Genomic DNA, 13495 nt, shown 5'->3' on the forward strand with positions numbered 1-13495 from the left:
AGAAGAAAGAAATTCATAAAGGATTGAAACAACATGAGGGTGAGTATATGATGACAGAATTTTCATTTTAAAGTCTGTGAAACCGAGGGAAAAGGTTGTAGTTGGTACAATAAGAGTTTTTAATGTTTTTGTCTTTTATGTTCAACAGGGCTACATTTATTTAGTCATAAATACAGTAAAAATAGTTATATAGAGAAATATTAATACAAAATAACCATTTTCTATTATATTTTAAAATGTAATTCATTCCTGTGACATTAAAGCTGTCTTCAGTGTCACATGACCTTTCAAAAATACTTCTGATATGCCGATTTGCTGCTCATTATTATTCATGTTGAAAACAGTTGTGCTGCTTAATATTTTTGTGGAAACCGTGATAAATTTTTTCAGTGTTCTTTGATGAACAGAAAGTTCAAAAGAACAGCTTTATTTGAAATAGAATTATTTTGCAACTTTATGAATATATTTCCTGTCACTTTTGATCAATTTAACATATGCTTGCTGAATTTAACTATTACTTTCACCAGTTTAATTCTAATTACAATGAACTTGTGATTAAAAAAATAATAATAATTGAATTGATTCTGATTTAACATATTTAAAGGCTTAAATACATTTTCCTGTGGTTTTGAGAAGAAATACTGCTTTGCTTGGACATGCAATGTGCTACTAAATTATAGACATGGCAAACAAATGTTAGAGATCTGAATACGCACCCCAAATGGTTCTGCAAATATCTTCAGAGGGTGTAAATGAGACACACAGGGAAGTGTCAGGTACTAAAGGAATATGAATACATTGTGAACTCACAGTTCTCTGCTCCGAGGTCTCATGCTGTGACTTTGAGCCGAGCTCAGCTGAATGTGGGAGAGGATGTCACTCACGTACCCTTGAAGTGTAAATAGAAGACAAAGGGCTTGTTGCCGTCGTTTGTACTGTTCAAACTACTCAGAGTGAAATTCAGATTATGATGGCTTGACTTTTTTTTCAAAATCCCTACATTTCTAAGGCCTAAGATTTAAGAAAATAAATAAAAATGTTAACAAAACCTCCCTAAAATCCCTTTCTTTCTTTCTTTCTTTCTTTCTTTCTTTCTTTCTTTCTTTCTTTCTTTCTTTCTTTCTTTCTTTCTTTCTTTCTTTCTTTCTTTCTTTCTTTCTTTCTTTCTTTCTTTCTATTTTTATAGCATTCAAACTTTAAAGCTTATTTAAAATGTTTAAACTTTTGTTGATGTCATCAACGTTTAAAAAGCCTTGACAAACTTTCATTTTTTAGTTCAAATCGGAACTTTTTATCAAAACTGTTTACTTTTAAACTCAGATCTCTTAAAACATTAAACGGTCATGTTGAATTGCCCATAATGGCTACCTATGATTAAAAAAGTCAGGGTGGGCTTAACATGTTGATGACAGAGCAGCACTGTTGAAGCAGTTTAGAAAAATAGGCAGAAGATGATGCATGTGGTAGGGATTTTTTTAATGATAGTAAAAGCATAGTCCATTTTAAGACGTTAAGACTGCTCCTCTAAACAATTCCCAATCTAGCTTAGTCTGTAGGCCTAACTGTTGATTATTAACTGGGGTGATATTAAATCATGAATATGAAAACTGACATGTTTTTATGGTCTTGGTCTCGACTCCTAAAGACTCGGTCTCCACTCGGACTTGCTTTCTCAAAGACTCGGTCTTGACTCGGACTCGACTGTATTTGAAAACCAACGGACTCGGTCTCGACCCTTCAAAGACTCGTTCTTGACTCAGACTCGACTGTATTTGAAAACCAACGGACTCGGTCTCGACTCGGTCTCGACTCGGTCTCGATCCTTCAAAGACTCGGCCTTGACTCGGACTCGACTGTATTTGAAAACAAACGGACTCGGTCTCGACTCGGTCTCGACTCTTCAAAGACTCAGTCTCGACTCGGACTCGACTGTATTTGAAAACCAACAGACTCGGTCTCGACTCGGTCTCGACCCTTCAAAGACTCGGTCTTGACTCAGACTCGACTGTATTTGAAAACCAACGGACTCGGTCTCGACCCTTCAAAGACTCGGTCTTGACTCGGACTCGACTGTATTTGAAAACCAACAGACTCGGTCTTGACTCGGACTCGACTGTATTTGAAAACCAACAGACTCGGTCTCGACTCGGTCTCGACCCTTCAAAGACTCGGTCTTGACTCAGACTCGACTGTATTTGAAAACCAACAGACTCGGTCTCGACCCTTCAAAGACTCGGTCTTGACTCAGACTCGACTGTATTTGAAAACCAACAGACTCGGTCTCGACCCTTCAAAGACTCGGTCTTGACTCAGACTCGACTGTATTTGAAAACCAACGGACTCGGTCTCGACCCTTCAAAGACTCGGTCTCGACCCTTCAAAGACTCGGTCTTGACTCGGACTCGACTGTATTTGAAAACCAACGGACTCGGTCTCGACTCGGTCTCGACTCGGTCTCGATCCTTCAAAGACTCGGCCTTGACTCGGACTCGACTGTATTTGAAAACAAACGGACTCGGTCTCGACTCTTCAAAGACTCGGTCTCGACTCGGACTCGACTGTATTTGAAAACCAACAGACTCGGTCTGGACTCGGTCTGGACTCGGTCTCGACCCTTCAAAGACTCGGTCTTGACTCGGACTCGACTGTATTTGAAAACCAACAGACTCGGTCTTGACTCGGACTCGACTGTATTTGAAAACCAACAGACTCGGTCTCGACCCTTCAAAGACTCGGTCTCGACTCGGACTTGCTTTCTCAAAGACTCGGTCTCGACTCGGACTTGCTTTCTCAAATGTTTTGTGCAACAAAGATTGCAGTAAACCTAAAAACAATGAATCACTTCCACTGTAGGGCTTTACTCATTTGACCTGAGGTGCATCCTATGAGTTGTACAATTTCTGACTCATTTCTAATGCTGCATTGAATTGAACCAATATGGATCATGAGGGCAAGATTAGGTGTTATCGCTCCTAACAATATGAAAGATCAAATTACGCATGACCTCATGCTTGCTAGACCACAGTCAGTATGAATGAATGAATGAATGAATGGAATAAAACAATACAGTACATCTATATTCTATGAGCAATTATAAATTATTTTATATTATTTAATTTTATTATAAATTAAAAACTGAAATTATATTTAATTTATAGTCTGTTTTGTAGGCGACTAAAATAAGGGACAGAACATTTAGAAGTTTTAATTGAAGGTATAATGAAGTATACTCCAAAGTGCAGGGAACTACGGGAAAGCAAGAAATAACAAATTTCTATAATTAGCTTGACACGAAGTAATTCAACTAATCCACTTGTAAATTCAGCCATGTTCACACACACCCACATTTCCTTGAAGATGCATTTGTGCTTTTGAGCCTAGCATGATACCGCTTTCCACATGTTGAGCAACAGAGGCCAGGCCTGACAGGTTTAGGTTCCCATGAAGGGAAAGGTGTTCATCTCACTTTGTGGTTAAAGGAACGGTTACTCACCCCTTTGTTAGGTTTCTTGCCCGCCCCCTTTCCCAGGACTCAGACTAAACTGACTAGTGCCTTTTCTGGCACGCAGCCAGTTTCACTGAGTTTCACTGCTGTCACATTTACCTACAGGCCTCCTGAGAGGAGACAGGTGCATAGTCACAGTCCGACCTGTTCCTGGTCAGCTAAATCACATGTTACTGTTATTGCCAGAGGCTGATTGGCTGACAAGATGGTGAATAGGACTTATTTGCAGATTGTGTTCCTTATATTAACTATATTTTCATTTGAATCTTGTGCTTTCAAAATGGTATTTACCAACATTAGCACCAATTCACCCACTACATTTTTGCATTTGATCAATCATTGCACGCATAACTTATCCTATCTGCTAGGGTGATTTCGGTGTCAGGGGGATCTTTACCATATGACGCTATTGCTAGGGCATTTCAAGATTTTTTATAGGGTGTTCTGGCTACGTACCTACCAATATTATTTAAGAATTATTTATATTCGATAATAGTATTCATTCATATTTCTAATTAGATTTTATTTTTATATTTTCAATTTTCAGTTTTAATTTTAGATTAAAGGCAAGTTTCGCTATAGGTTTCTTATTTAAAACGGCGTATAGCTTGATGACGCAGTTAATGAGTGTGGAATCATGGGAGTTGTCATCTTCACCTTCCTTATCCAATGGAGAGCGATCCAACGGGACTCATGTTCATGGATGAGCAAATGTATTAAAGTTTTATTAACGTTTGGTATGACACATTTTATGTTGCTTATACAGTATGCCGCAGTCGACCACTAGTGCTCTTTTCGTTTTTTTGGTTTATTTTACGATAAAATTTACCTTTAACGTCCGCCTCCTTCTTCCTTAACTTGAACTTTGTCACAGTAACATTTAATTACTTAAATTTACATTATTTTATTTTATTCTAATGAAATAGCCGCAAGTGCTAAATTACAAGTCATACAGGTCATTTTATTTGACGAATTAAAATTGTGGGGTAACGCAGCGATGTTTTACTTGGTCAAAACAATCATACTAAAACACATTGTGTTAAATGTTATGTTAAAACATGAATGAGTGTGTTGAAAGTTTATAACTTTATGTGGTGGCTGGTATGGCACTTGTTGCACATTGCAGTAAGCTAGATCGATATTAGAATATCATTATTAATAAAAACTGGATGACTTGTGTTGTGTTGCTAAATGGCATGCAGTTAATTTTAAAATATATTGTCTAGTGGACAAAATGCTGTATTTTATTTGATTATTTATTTAATTATTGAATTGAATTGAACTGAACTGAACTGAACTGAACTGAACTGAACTGAACTGAATTGAATTGAATTGAATTGAATTGAATTGAATTGAACTGAATTGAATTGAATTGAATTGAATTGAATTTAGTTTAGATTAGTTTAGTTTAGTTTAGTTTAGTTTAGTTTAGTTTAGTTTAGATTCGATTAGTTTAGTTTCAGCTTTATTGGTGCCTACCCCCAAGTCTCTAATATTGTGGCCCGGCTCCATGGGATTTATTTGACCAATTTATCATCTGCCAATTTAAAAAATGTTAGTACGATAACTTAAAAAAGTAAAAGCATACTTGCTCTCAATGATAAACATGATTTGAGTTATCATTAATGTCCATAGCACAAATTTTGTGGTAAAAGTTAATAGCCAAATGGAATACTTTTTGTTCTAATCCCTAAAACTAAGTATGAACAATAGTAATAGTGATGTTTGTCTTACCAAGCACCGCTAGTAAATAAATACTTTTTTTTCTTTTCTTTTTTATGTTTTAAAATTAGATTTACACATAAACTGTCTTCATGAAATGAAATTAATTTAAGCGATGCTTTATTTCCAACTTAGAACTTAAATGAATCTTTGTAATTACAGCAAATATTGTTGTGGAGAAGATCCCCCGAGCAGGAGGAAAGTGTTGATCAGGAAAATAAAAGTTGTGATAACAGACAGCTCGAGGGCTTCTACTTGGCTCACAGCTGTTGTCTACAGAACTGCCTGTAGGTAATAACGTTACACACTCCCACACTGACTGTCATGTTTATTTGATTCATCCCCAGTTTCGGGTGTGTGGCTTATAAGCTGTTATGGTTTCAGTTCTCACACATGTACTGTAAGACAGAACCCTGTTAAAGCTGTTCCTGGATGAACTGACAGATAACTGGTAAGCAGTCATGTGATCCTGTGAACACAGATTGCTTGATAATGTCCATGATGGATTGTTTCATAAGTGAATGACAGTTCATCAGCCACTATAGTAAATGTCTTTCCGTGCATCACCAATGTCTGTCTTCAAAGAAATCGTGCCACTCTGATCCTCGAACTGGTCCCCTTTCACAATACTGATGAGCTGATAATGACTTCAAAGATTTGAAATAAGCCTTGATTGGACTGTTCAATGTGATGGTATCATTTTGACCATTGAACTAAATCAATTGCGCTGTTCTTATACCATTGACATGTCACTCTTGTCCACGTTATAGTTTGACCTTTTGAAACCCATTGAGCAACGATCTGCTGAGTCTGACCAACAAAAGATCAATGTTGGTCAACATAAACACAAAGATGCAATCATGACACAGTGTTACATGCTGACATTTCACTTTACTGTATTTTGATTTCCATTCATTCTTTCAAAATATCTCTGACTGCACAGGTCCTGTTCCAAAAGTGAACCATCTACGTATAGGCAGCCTTTTAACGTGCAATTCAGAGACAACTTCTGTTCCAACAGGAAATTATAATTTGACAAATTTTAAAACATCATCATGTTTTCCTTGCAGAGACAACAATCCCAGAATGCACGAATGAGAGAATATAATTATAAATCATTAAATACACTCATAATTCATTCAGTATACAAGGGTTGGACAATGAAACACTGGCTGATATACTGTGTTGGAGGTTTCACGCCTATATATGGTGGCCAATCTTCACTGATTTTACATTCCATCAGTAAGAACAGAGTGTGAAGGTTGAATTAGCTGAGCAATAAAACAGCTGTATAAAATATTGCAATCCACACAACATAATGGGAGACATATTAGAGTTCAAAAGAGGACAAATTGTTGGTGCGCATCACACTGGCTCATCTGTGACCAGGACAGCAAGTTTTTGTGTTGTATCGGGAGCTTTGGTATCCAGGGTAATATTGGCATACCTCCACGTAGGACGAACCACATCCAACAGGAGTCACTGTCGACGTAAGAGAAGACCTGTCTGAAAGGGATGTCCAGGTACTAACCTGGATTGTATCCAAAATATATAAACCCACAACTGCCCAACTCACTGCAGAATTAAATGTGCACCTAGACTCTCCTGTTTCCACCAAAACTTTTGTCTGGAGCTCCACAGAGTCGACATTCATGGTCAGGCTGCTATAGCCAAACATTTGGTCACTTGTGCCAATGCCAAATGTTGGTTTAATCGGTGGACAATGTGAAACATGTATTGTTGAGTCCACCTTCACTGTCTTCCCCACATCCGTGGGATTTTTGGTGTGGAGAAGCCCCAAAGAGGCTTAACCCCCGGACTGTTGCTGCCCAGAGTGACGCACGGGGGTGGATCAGTGATGGTTTGGGCTGCAATATCACTGCCAAAGACTACCGAACCATTCTGGAGGATCATTTGCACCTAATGGTTCAAACATTGTATCCTGAAAGGGGGTGCCGTGCGTATCAGCATGATAATACACGAATACACACCGCAAGACAGAATGATTGTTGAACATGAAAGGGAAGCTGAACATCTCCTATGGCCTGCACGGACACCAGATCTAAATATTTTAAAGACACTTCGGGGTGTTTGGGAGGAAGTCAGAAAACGTTTTCTTCCACCAGCATCACATAGAGGACCTGGCCACTGTTCGTGTCGTTCCAAAGGCGAATTGATGCTGTACCGCAAAAGGAGGCCCTACACCATACTAACAAATTATTGTGGTCTTAGGTGTTTCAGTTTCATTGTTCAACCCCGTATACATGTAATTACATAATAAGTATATTATAAAATAATACCCGAAATCCTTAAATTTTTTAATAAAAATACTTGCCCATATTGTACCCAGTATTTGTGTGCTATGTACTTCTATTGCTTTATTAAAGGTAGGGTAGTAGGCCATAGATATGTATACAATACATAGATGCCGCATTCCACATCTCCAGACACGTCGGCCATCTTGGAACTGTCAGCATGTCGTTACTCACGGTAAGAATCAATGATGCCACAACAATTGCACAGCTTCTGGTTGTGAAACCACTGAGATTTAAATTCCTGAAGAAATGAGCTAACCTTTCTTGAGAATGTGTTGGTTTGTGTTTTTATATGTATTAACTATGTTTTTAAACTATGGTAACTTTTTAATGCTGTGTTAGCTGATGCCTTCGTCTTGTTGTATTGTGTTAGTTTAGCAAAAATCAACTGCTGAAGTCTATTGCAGATATAGATATTCATGCATGCATCTAACTATGGTTGCAGATGCTCAGGTAACTTTCTCTCGAGTGTTCACAGACCAGCTTTGACCGTTCCAACATGGTGGATGGCTTACGTATAGTGGCCCAAAGAAACAGACACTAATGAGGACGGAATGCAATGATTGGAAGGACATTTTTTGGGTTCTGAGAATCCCACAGAAGATTTTATAAATATTTAGACCACTTATATTATTGATTGCTGCTAGCATGTAAAGAGAGTTTCAACCAGTATAACAAAAAGTGTTTGTAAAAATCATTGCCTTTAATATTGCAGCAAATGTTGAGCTTGCTGTTCAGTTTCAGAGCATTCAACATTAATCACTTAATAGGTTTCATTTCAAGTAAGATGCATGGAAGGTCATGAGATTTGGGAACAGAGTCATAGACACAAACAGTCATATTTCAATGGAAACTTGGGACACAAACAACTATTAAGTTCCAGAAATATCAATATCTTTATTGCACTGATGAGATGCCTCTTTTAAGGTAAGTTAATTAATTATGATAGGTCCATCAAGGGTGAGAATCAGAAGGCGGTGCCTTTCTCACACTTTCCATGTAGGGGTGGGGGTGCAGCCACACGAGCCAACTAAGAGGCGCAACTGCAAGTAAGGACAAGATGACAACAACAACCAACAGTATCCCACACTTCCCAACCACCCAAGCCAGTGCCGAAAAGGGAAGACATGCTGACATCAGAACATGTTTACTAATGGTGCATCAAGTCGCATAAATTCTCACACGCTTGCTGAGGCTTGTTGAGCGACAAGATCATTGGCTGATGAGAACATCATCACTGTCCCTCAATCATTCAAAATAAGAAACCTTTACAAATACAATGGAGAGTACCTTATTTCACTGTACATGACGTGCTTGTCATCCACCTTTTTTTTAAAGTAAGAGTTGGTGTGACCATCTTGAATGTGCGAGACTGGTTCAGCCACTTCCAGTCTGTTATTCTGCTTTATATTGAAAACTGGTATTTGTTATCCTATTATTTTAATTGATTGTCTTTATCATAACTGTCACCACACTGGTTTGTAGCGAGAATGAATAGTTTTATCGTTTGCTGCACTTTATTTTAGTAATTTGCCTAATGAATCGGAAGTTTTGCACGTTCACAGAAAATAGGTCCGTATTGAGTTGCAAAATAAGGAGGATACAACACCACTCTAGAAATCTTGATTAAAATCTATCCTGATTTTTGTCACCACGTTTTTTACACCCTTATGAACTGCCACAATCTGTTGTGCTATCAATTATGATTGCTGCTGTTAATCTTGCCTAAAGATCCCATGAAATGTAGTGGAATAGATTTCTTACAATGGATAAATTCAAAGTAAGATTAAGTTCTTGACACTGAGCTAAGAAAAGAAAAAAACTCATTCAAGAGTCACAAAATTCTTTGTCAGACATCTGTGTTATCATTTGTCAGCCCTAATGGTAGTATTACTGTAAGAATGCAATGCATTTAAGACAGGCATGTGGGTCAGCTGTGTTTTCCAATGACATAAACGTTTGAACGTGACTGGTTCTTGCTTACTCAATCTGATGGAATGGGACCCATCAGAGTTAAAAAAAAAAGGTTTGCACACCTTTCATTGTAAAAATGATGGGGAAAAATTCACCTGACATGGATTTGTTTGTAAGCACCAATATACCCAAACTAACCAGTTTATAACATTGTTCCTTTAACATGAAAGACAAAAATTGGTTGACATTTACAAAACCAAAATGATTTCCTCATAAATTCTACAAGATAACTTTTAAAAATGTAAGACTGGGAGTTCAGCAATATCCATCCTCACGAATGTAATTTAACCAAGCGACGAAGACGCCAACTATTGTGGCTCTTAATGTGAGTTTATCCAGACCAAAGGTCATTGATAGATGTAGACTGATTATTTGAATTGAAGCCTGCACAAGGCTTAAGTTTTGTTAACAAAGCGAGTGCTCACCTGACCAGCTTTACAAGCTCTCTCACCCCGCTTATCTTAACAGCCGAAAGAGCCGGTTTGACTGGAAGAACATCTATAGTTCGGCCCAGCCTTTAAGATCATCTAACTGCTGGTGAGGTAATGTGAGCAGAGCGCTAGGTTAACACATCAACATCCGCTTCCACGGACTTAGACAATGATATCCATAATAGCTCTCATGAAATCGAGCGCTGAAGATTAACATAATCTCTGTTTAATCTTTGAGGAAATGGCGTATTGCTACAATTATTATTCCGCCAAGTCTTGTCAGTGCCATTCAAAACGAAGGGATTGTAAATGTCATAATGTAGATTTTTATGACAGCTGATAATGTATGGAAAAACCTGTATTAATACAATATATACACTAGTGTTCGGGGTCGGTAAGATTTTTTATGTTTTTGAAAGAACTTTATATGCTCACCAAGGCTGCATTTATTTGATCGAAAACACAGTAAAAACAGTTTTCAGTGTCACATGATTCTTCAGAAATCTGATAATTTGGCGTTTAAAGGCCCGCTCACACCAAGGACGATAACTATAATGATAATGATAAAGATATAGTTCTGAAAATCGTTCTAAATATAAAAGAATAGCAGAGAAACAATTAGTTGGAATCACTTTCAGAACACATTTTTTTTTTTTAGCCAATCAGAATATATCCTGCTTTAAAGAGCTCAAGCATTTAAAGCACCAGGCAACAAAACAGCATACAGGGCACACTTACAAAAAAAACAGAACGTTATCTTCTGCTGTTGTGGACGCCAGAGTGAGCGGGCCTTAAAACAGATGTGCTTCTTTTCTAGTTGGAAACCGTAATACATTCTTTGTTACAGGATTCTTTGATAAATAGAAAGTTCAAAAGAACATCATTTATTTGAAATCGAATTTCTCTCTCTCTCTCTCTCTCTATATATATATATAATAATTAATATAGATTAAAGAAAATGATGTCAAGACAACCTTTTATTCTCATTTTATTAGAATGAGTAATCAGAGTCATCTTTCTTCTTTGTCACTGGCCTAATATCACAAAAATGAAAGTTGCTTATTCCTTCTCCACTGTTTACAGGCACTTGGCAGTAGCAAACTTGAGAACTTAATTTAAGAGGATATCTGGTGGATATTTCTAGGTGAAAGTTTACAGGGAGGCAGATGGAAAGCACACATTCCAAAACAAGCTCAGGGAAAGAGAGAGGCTGAGTACCTGACTGAAGCTGAAAAAAAAGAAAATTTTTAAGCTACAGCTGACATGCTTGAAACTTTAACAAATAAATAGGTAAATTGGCAACTCAAAAGACGCAGCCGCATTCCCATGGGTCGGTTCAGGTGACAATGCGCAGCCACAACACCTGTCCTAACGTTTCGGCGCACGTTTATCAAGAGAAGCTAGAGAGTTTAGAACCGAGATTCAAATGAAAACTTGAGGCTGAAGGGGTGGTCTTTCTGGTTGAAGTTCCAGTAACAGTTTTGTTATTCGGAGAGGTATGGGGGATGGAGAGCGTTGAAAAAGCACAGCAGTATAGCTTCCTGAGTAGAAATATCAATCTTTCTCCTTTTAAAGGCTTTATAATGCCCTCTTTCATTTATTTTACATCCTGATTTACTTCTGAACAAGTTAACAGATGCTTTGAGTCAGATTCAGTTAGATTTTCCAGATTGTGTTGCTCAGCACTATTTGCATATACTATTACACAATAGACAAAGCACACAAACATAGTTTAGGGAGGGTTTATGTTGCTTCCTGGTATATAAGTACATCCAACGAGTTAGCAACTGCACACACACACAAAAAGAATTGTGGCCAATGACAAAAATATTACAGCTGGAGAAGGGAGTCACTTCAGCGGTCCATATTCTATCACCAGGGTGTTTTTGTGTTGCCTCATGGCCTGTGAATGTTACACCTTAGCACATAGTAAAAGTCCACAGGGAGGCAAAGTGGTGCTGGGAGGGGAACTCCCATCACAGCGGGGTTCCTGCACCCTTCCCACACAACTTTTCCCTCCTAAAAACAGCCCATCCTTCGGGCAATCAGATGTAGCCATTAAATTCAGCTGACGAGGGGTCTCTGTTTAAATACTTTAACTGGCATGTACATTAAATGTACATTAAAACAGTCTCAAAAGAGGGTAAGATCAACATCCTTTGCTTGTAAAAGGCCAAGTCGGCCTTTAGAAGGCTTCCTCCCACTTGAGCTGAAAATGCCAAGTTTTATCACTTGAGTACTTTAGTTTATAAACCAAGGGAGCTCACGTGCCTCTGGAGTGTTTATGTATACAAAAAGATATAAACCGTGGTTAACGTCATTTAAACGCAGAAGGAGGACACAGTATAAACACATCAATCCGAGCAGCTAAACACCCTGATATTTTATTGTTATATAGAGTTTCATTAATTGTAAAAGTGCTGATGGTGGACAGCTTGTTTATGGTGTGCTCCGCTGGGTGGCTGGAGGGTGTAGGACAGCCAAACCCCCACTGACACCGCCCCCTCCTCCCGAGCAGAGTTCCTGGGAGGTTCGCACCTCCGGGAGGGATGATTATCCTGTCAGGAGCATCTTCACAGCAACCTAACAGGATCATTTTAAACCCTTCAGTTGTTTTCACAGCCTCTATGGGAACGGTCATTCCAAATGGTCAGAGGGGAATGAAGCAATGCTACATGGGAAACAGTATTTGAATAACAACAAGATCTCTGAACTCTGACCTTTAGGTTCTATTCGGGCTCAAGCAGGACTTCAATACGAGTTAAGCCCCATCAACTGCATTCGTAGCATAATGTAAATATTTGCAAAAAAATATTGACTCTTCCTTAGTTTTTCCCCAAAAAAAAAAAAAAAAAAAGGTTACAATGAGACAAAAGAAGCGCAAAAAAAAAGCAAAAGGGGCAAAGTTATGCAGGATTTAAAAACAGAAATTCTAAGTTTATCTTTTTTATAAAATCACTTGCATTAATTCTGGTTAAAACTTATTTAAGCTGTAAAGCTGTTCTAGTCATTTTTATGGTCGTTTTACGTTGCTGTGGGAACAAAGTTGTAATTGTTTCACCGTTCAAAAGTTTGGGGTCAAGATATCTTTTGAAAGGAGTTAATACTTTTAATCAGCAAGGATGCATTACATTGATCTAAAGTGTCAGTAAAGAAATGTTGCAAAAAAAAAAAATATATATATATATATATATTTCAATTATATACTAAAATAATTTCATATAAAAAAATTCACATTTTCAGATTAGCCCACTTAATTCCATTGTAAGGGCCTCACCAGATTGCCTCACCAACTCAGATTTTAGCTTTCTTTTGTTGAAATTATTTTCTGTGGCAATCAACAGACAGGCTGTCATTTAATATGCATTTAAGCAAAAGTTAGAGTGGAATCTGTGTTCTTAATCATTGTTGATAGTTGCTTTCAAAAGTGAAGGGAATGTTTCACTGGGTGTAAACACAAAGCACCATGAACTGAAATAAATATGGGTGGTTTCTCTTTCTTTTTCCAAAAAGGGTAAACTCGAAAGACAACTCTTAACCCTTGTCTA

Source organism: Rutilus rutilus (assembly GCF_951802725.1).
Source record: "Rutilus rutilus genome assembly, chromosome: 15".
NCBI lineage: Eukaryota > Metazoa > Chordata > Actinopteri > Cypriniformes > Leuciscidae > Rutilus > Rutilus rutilus.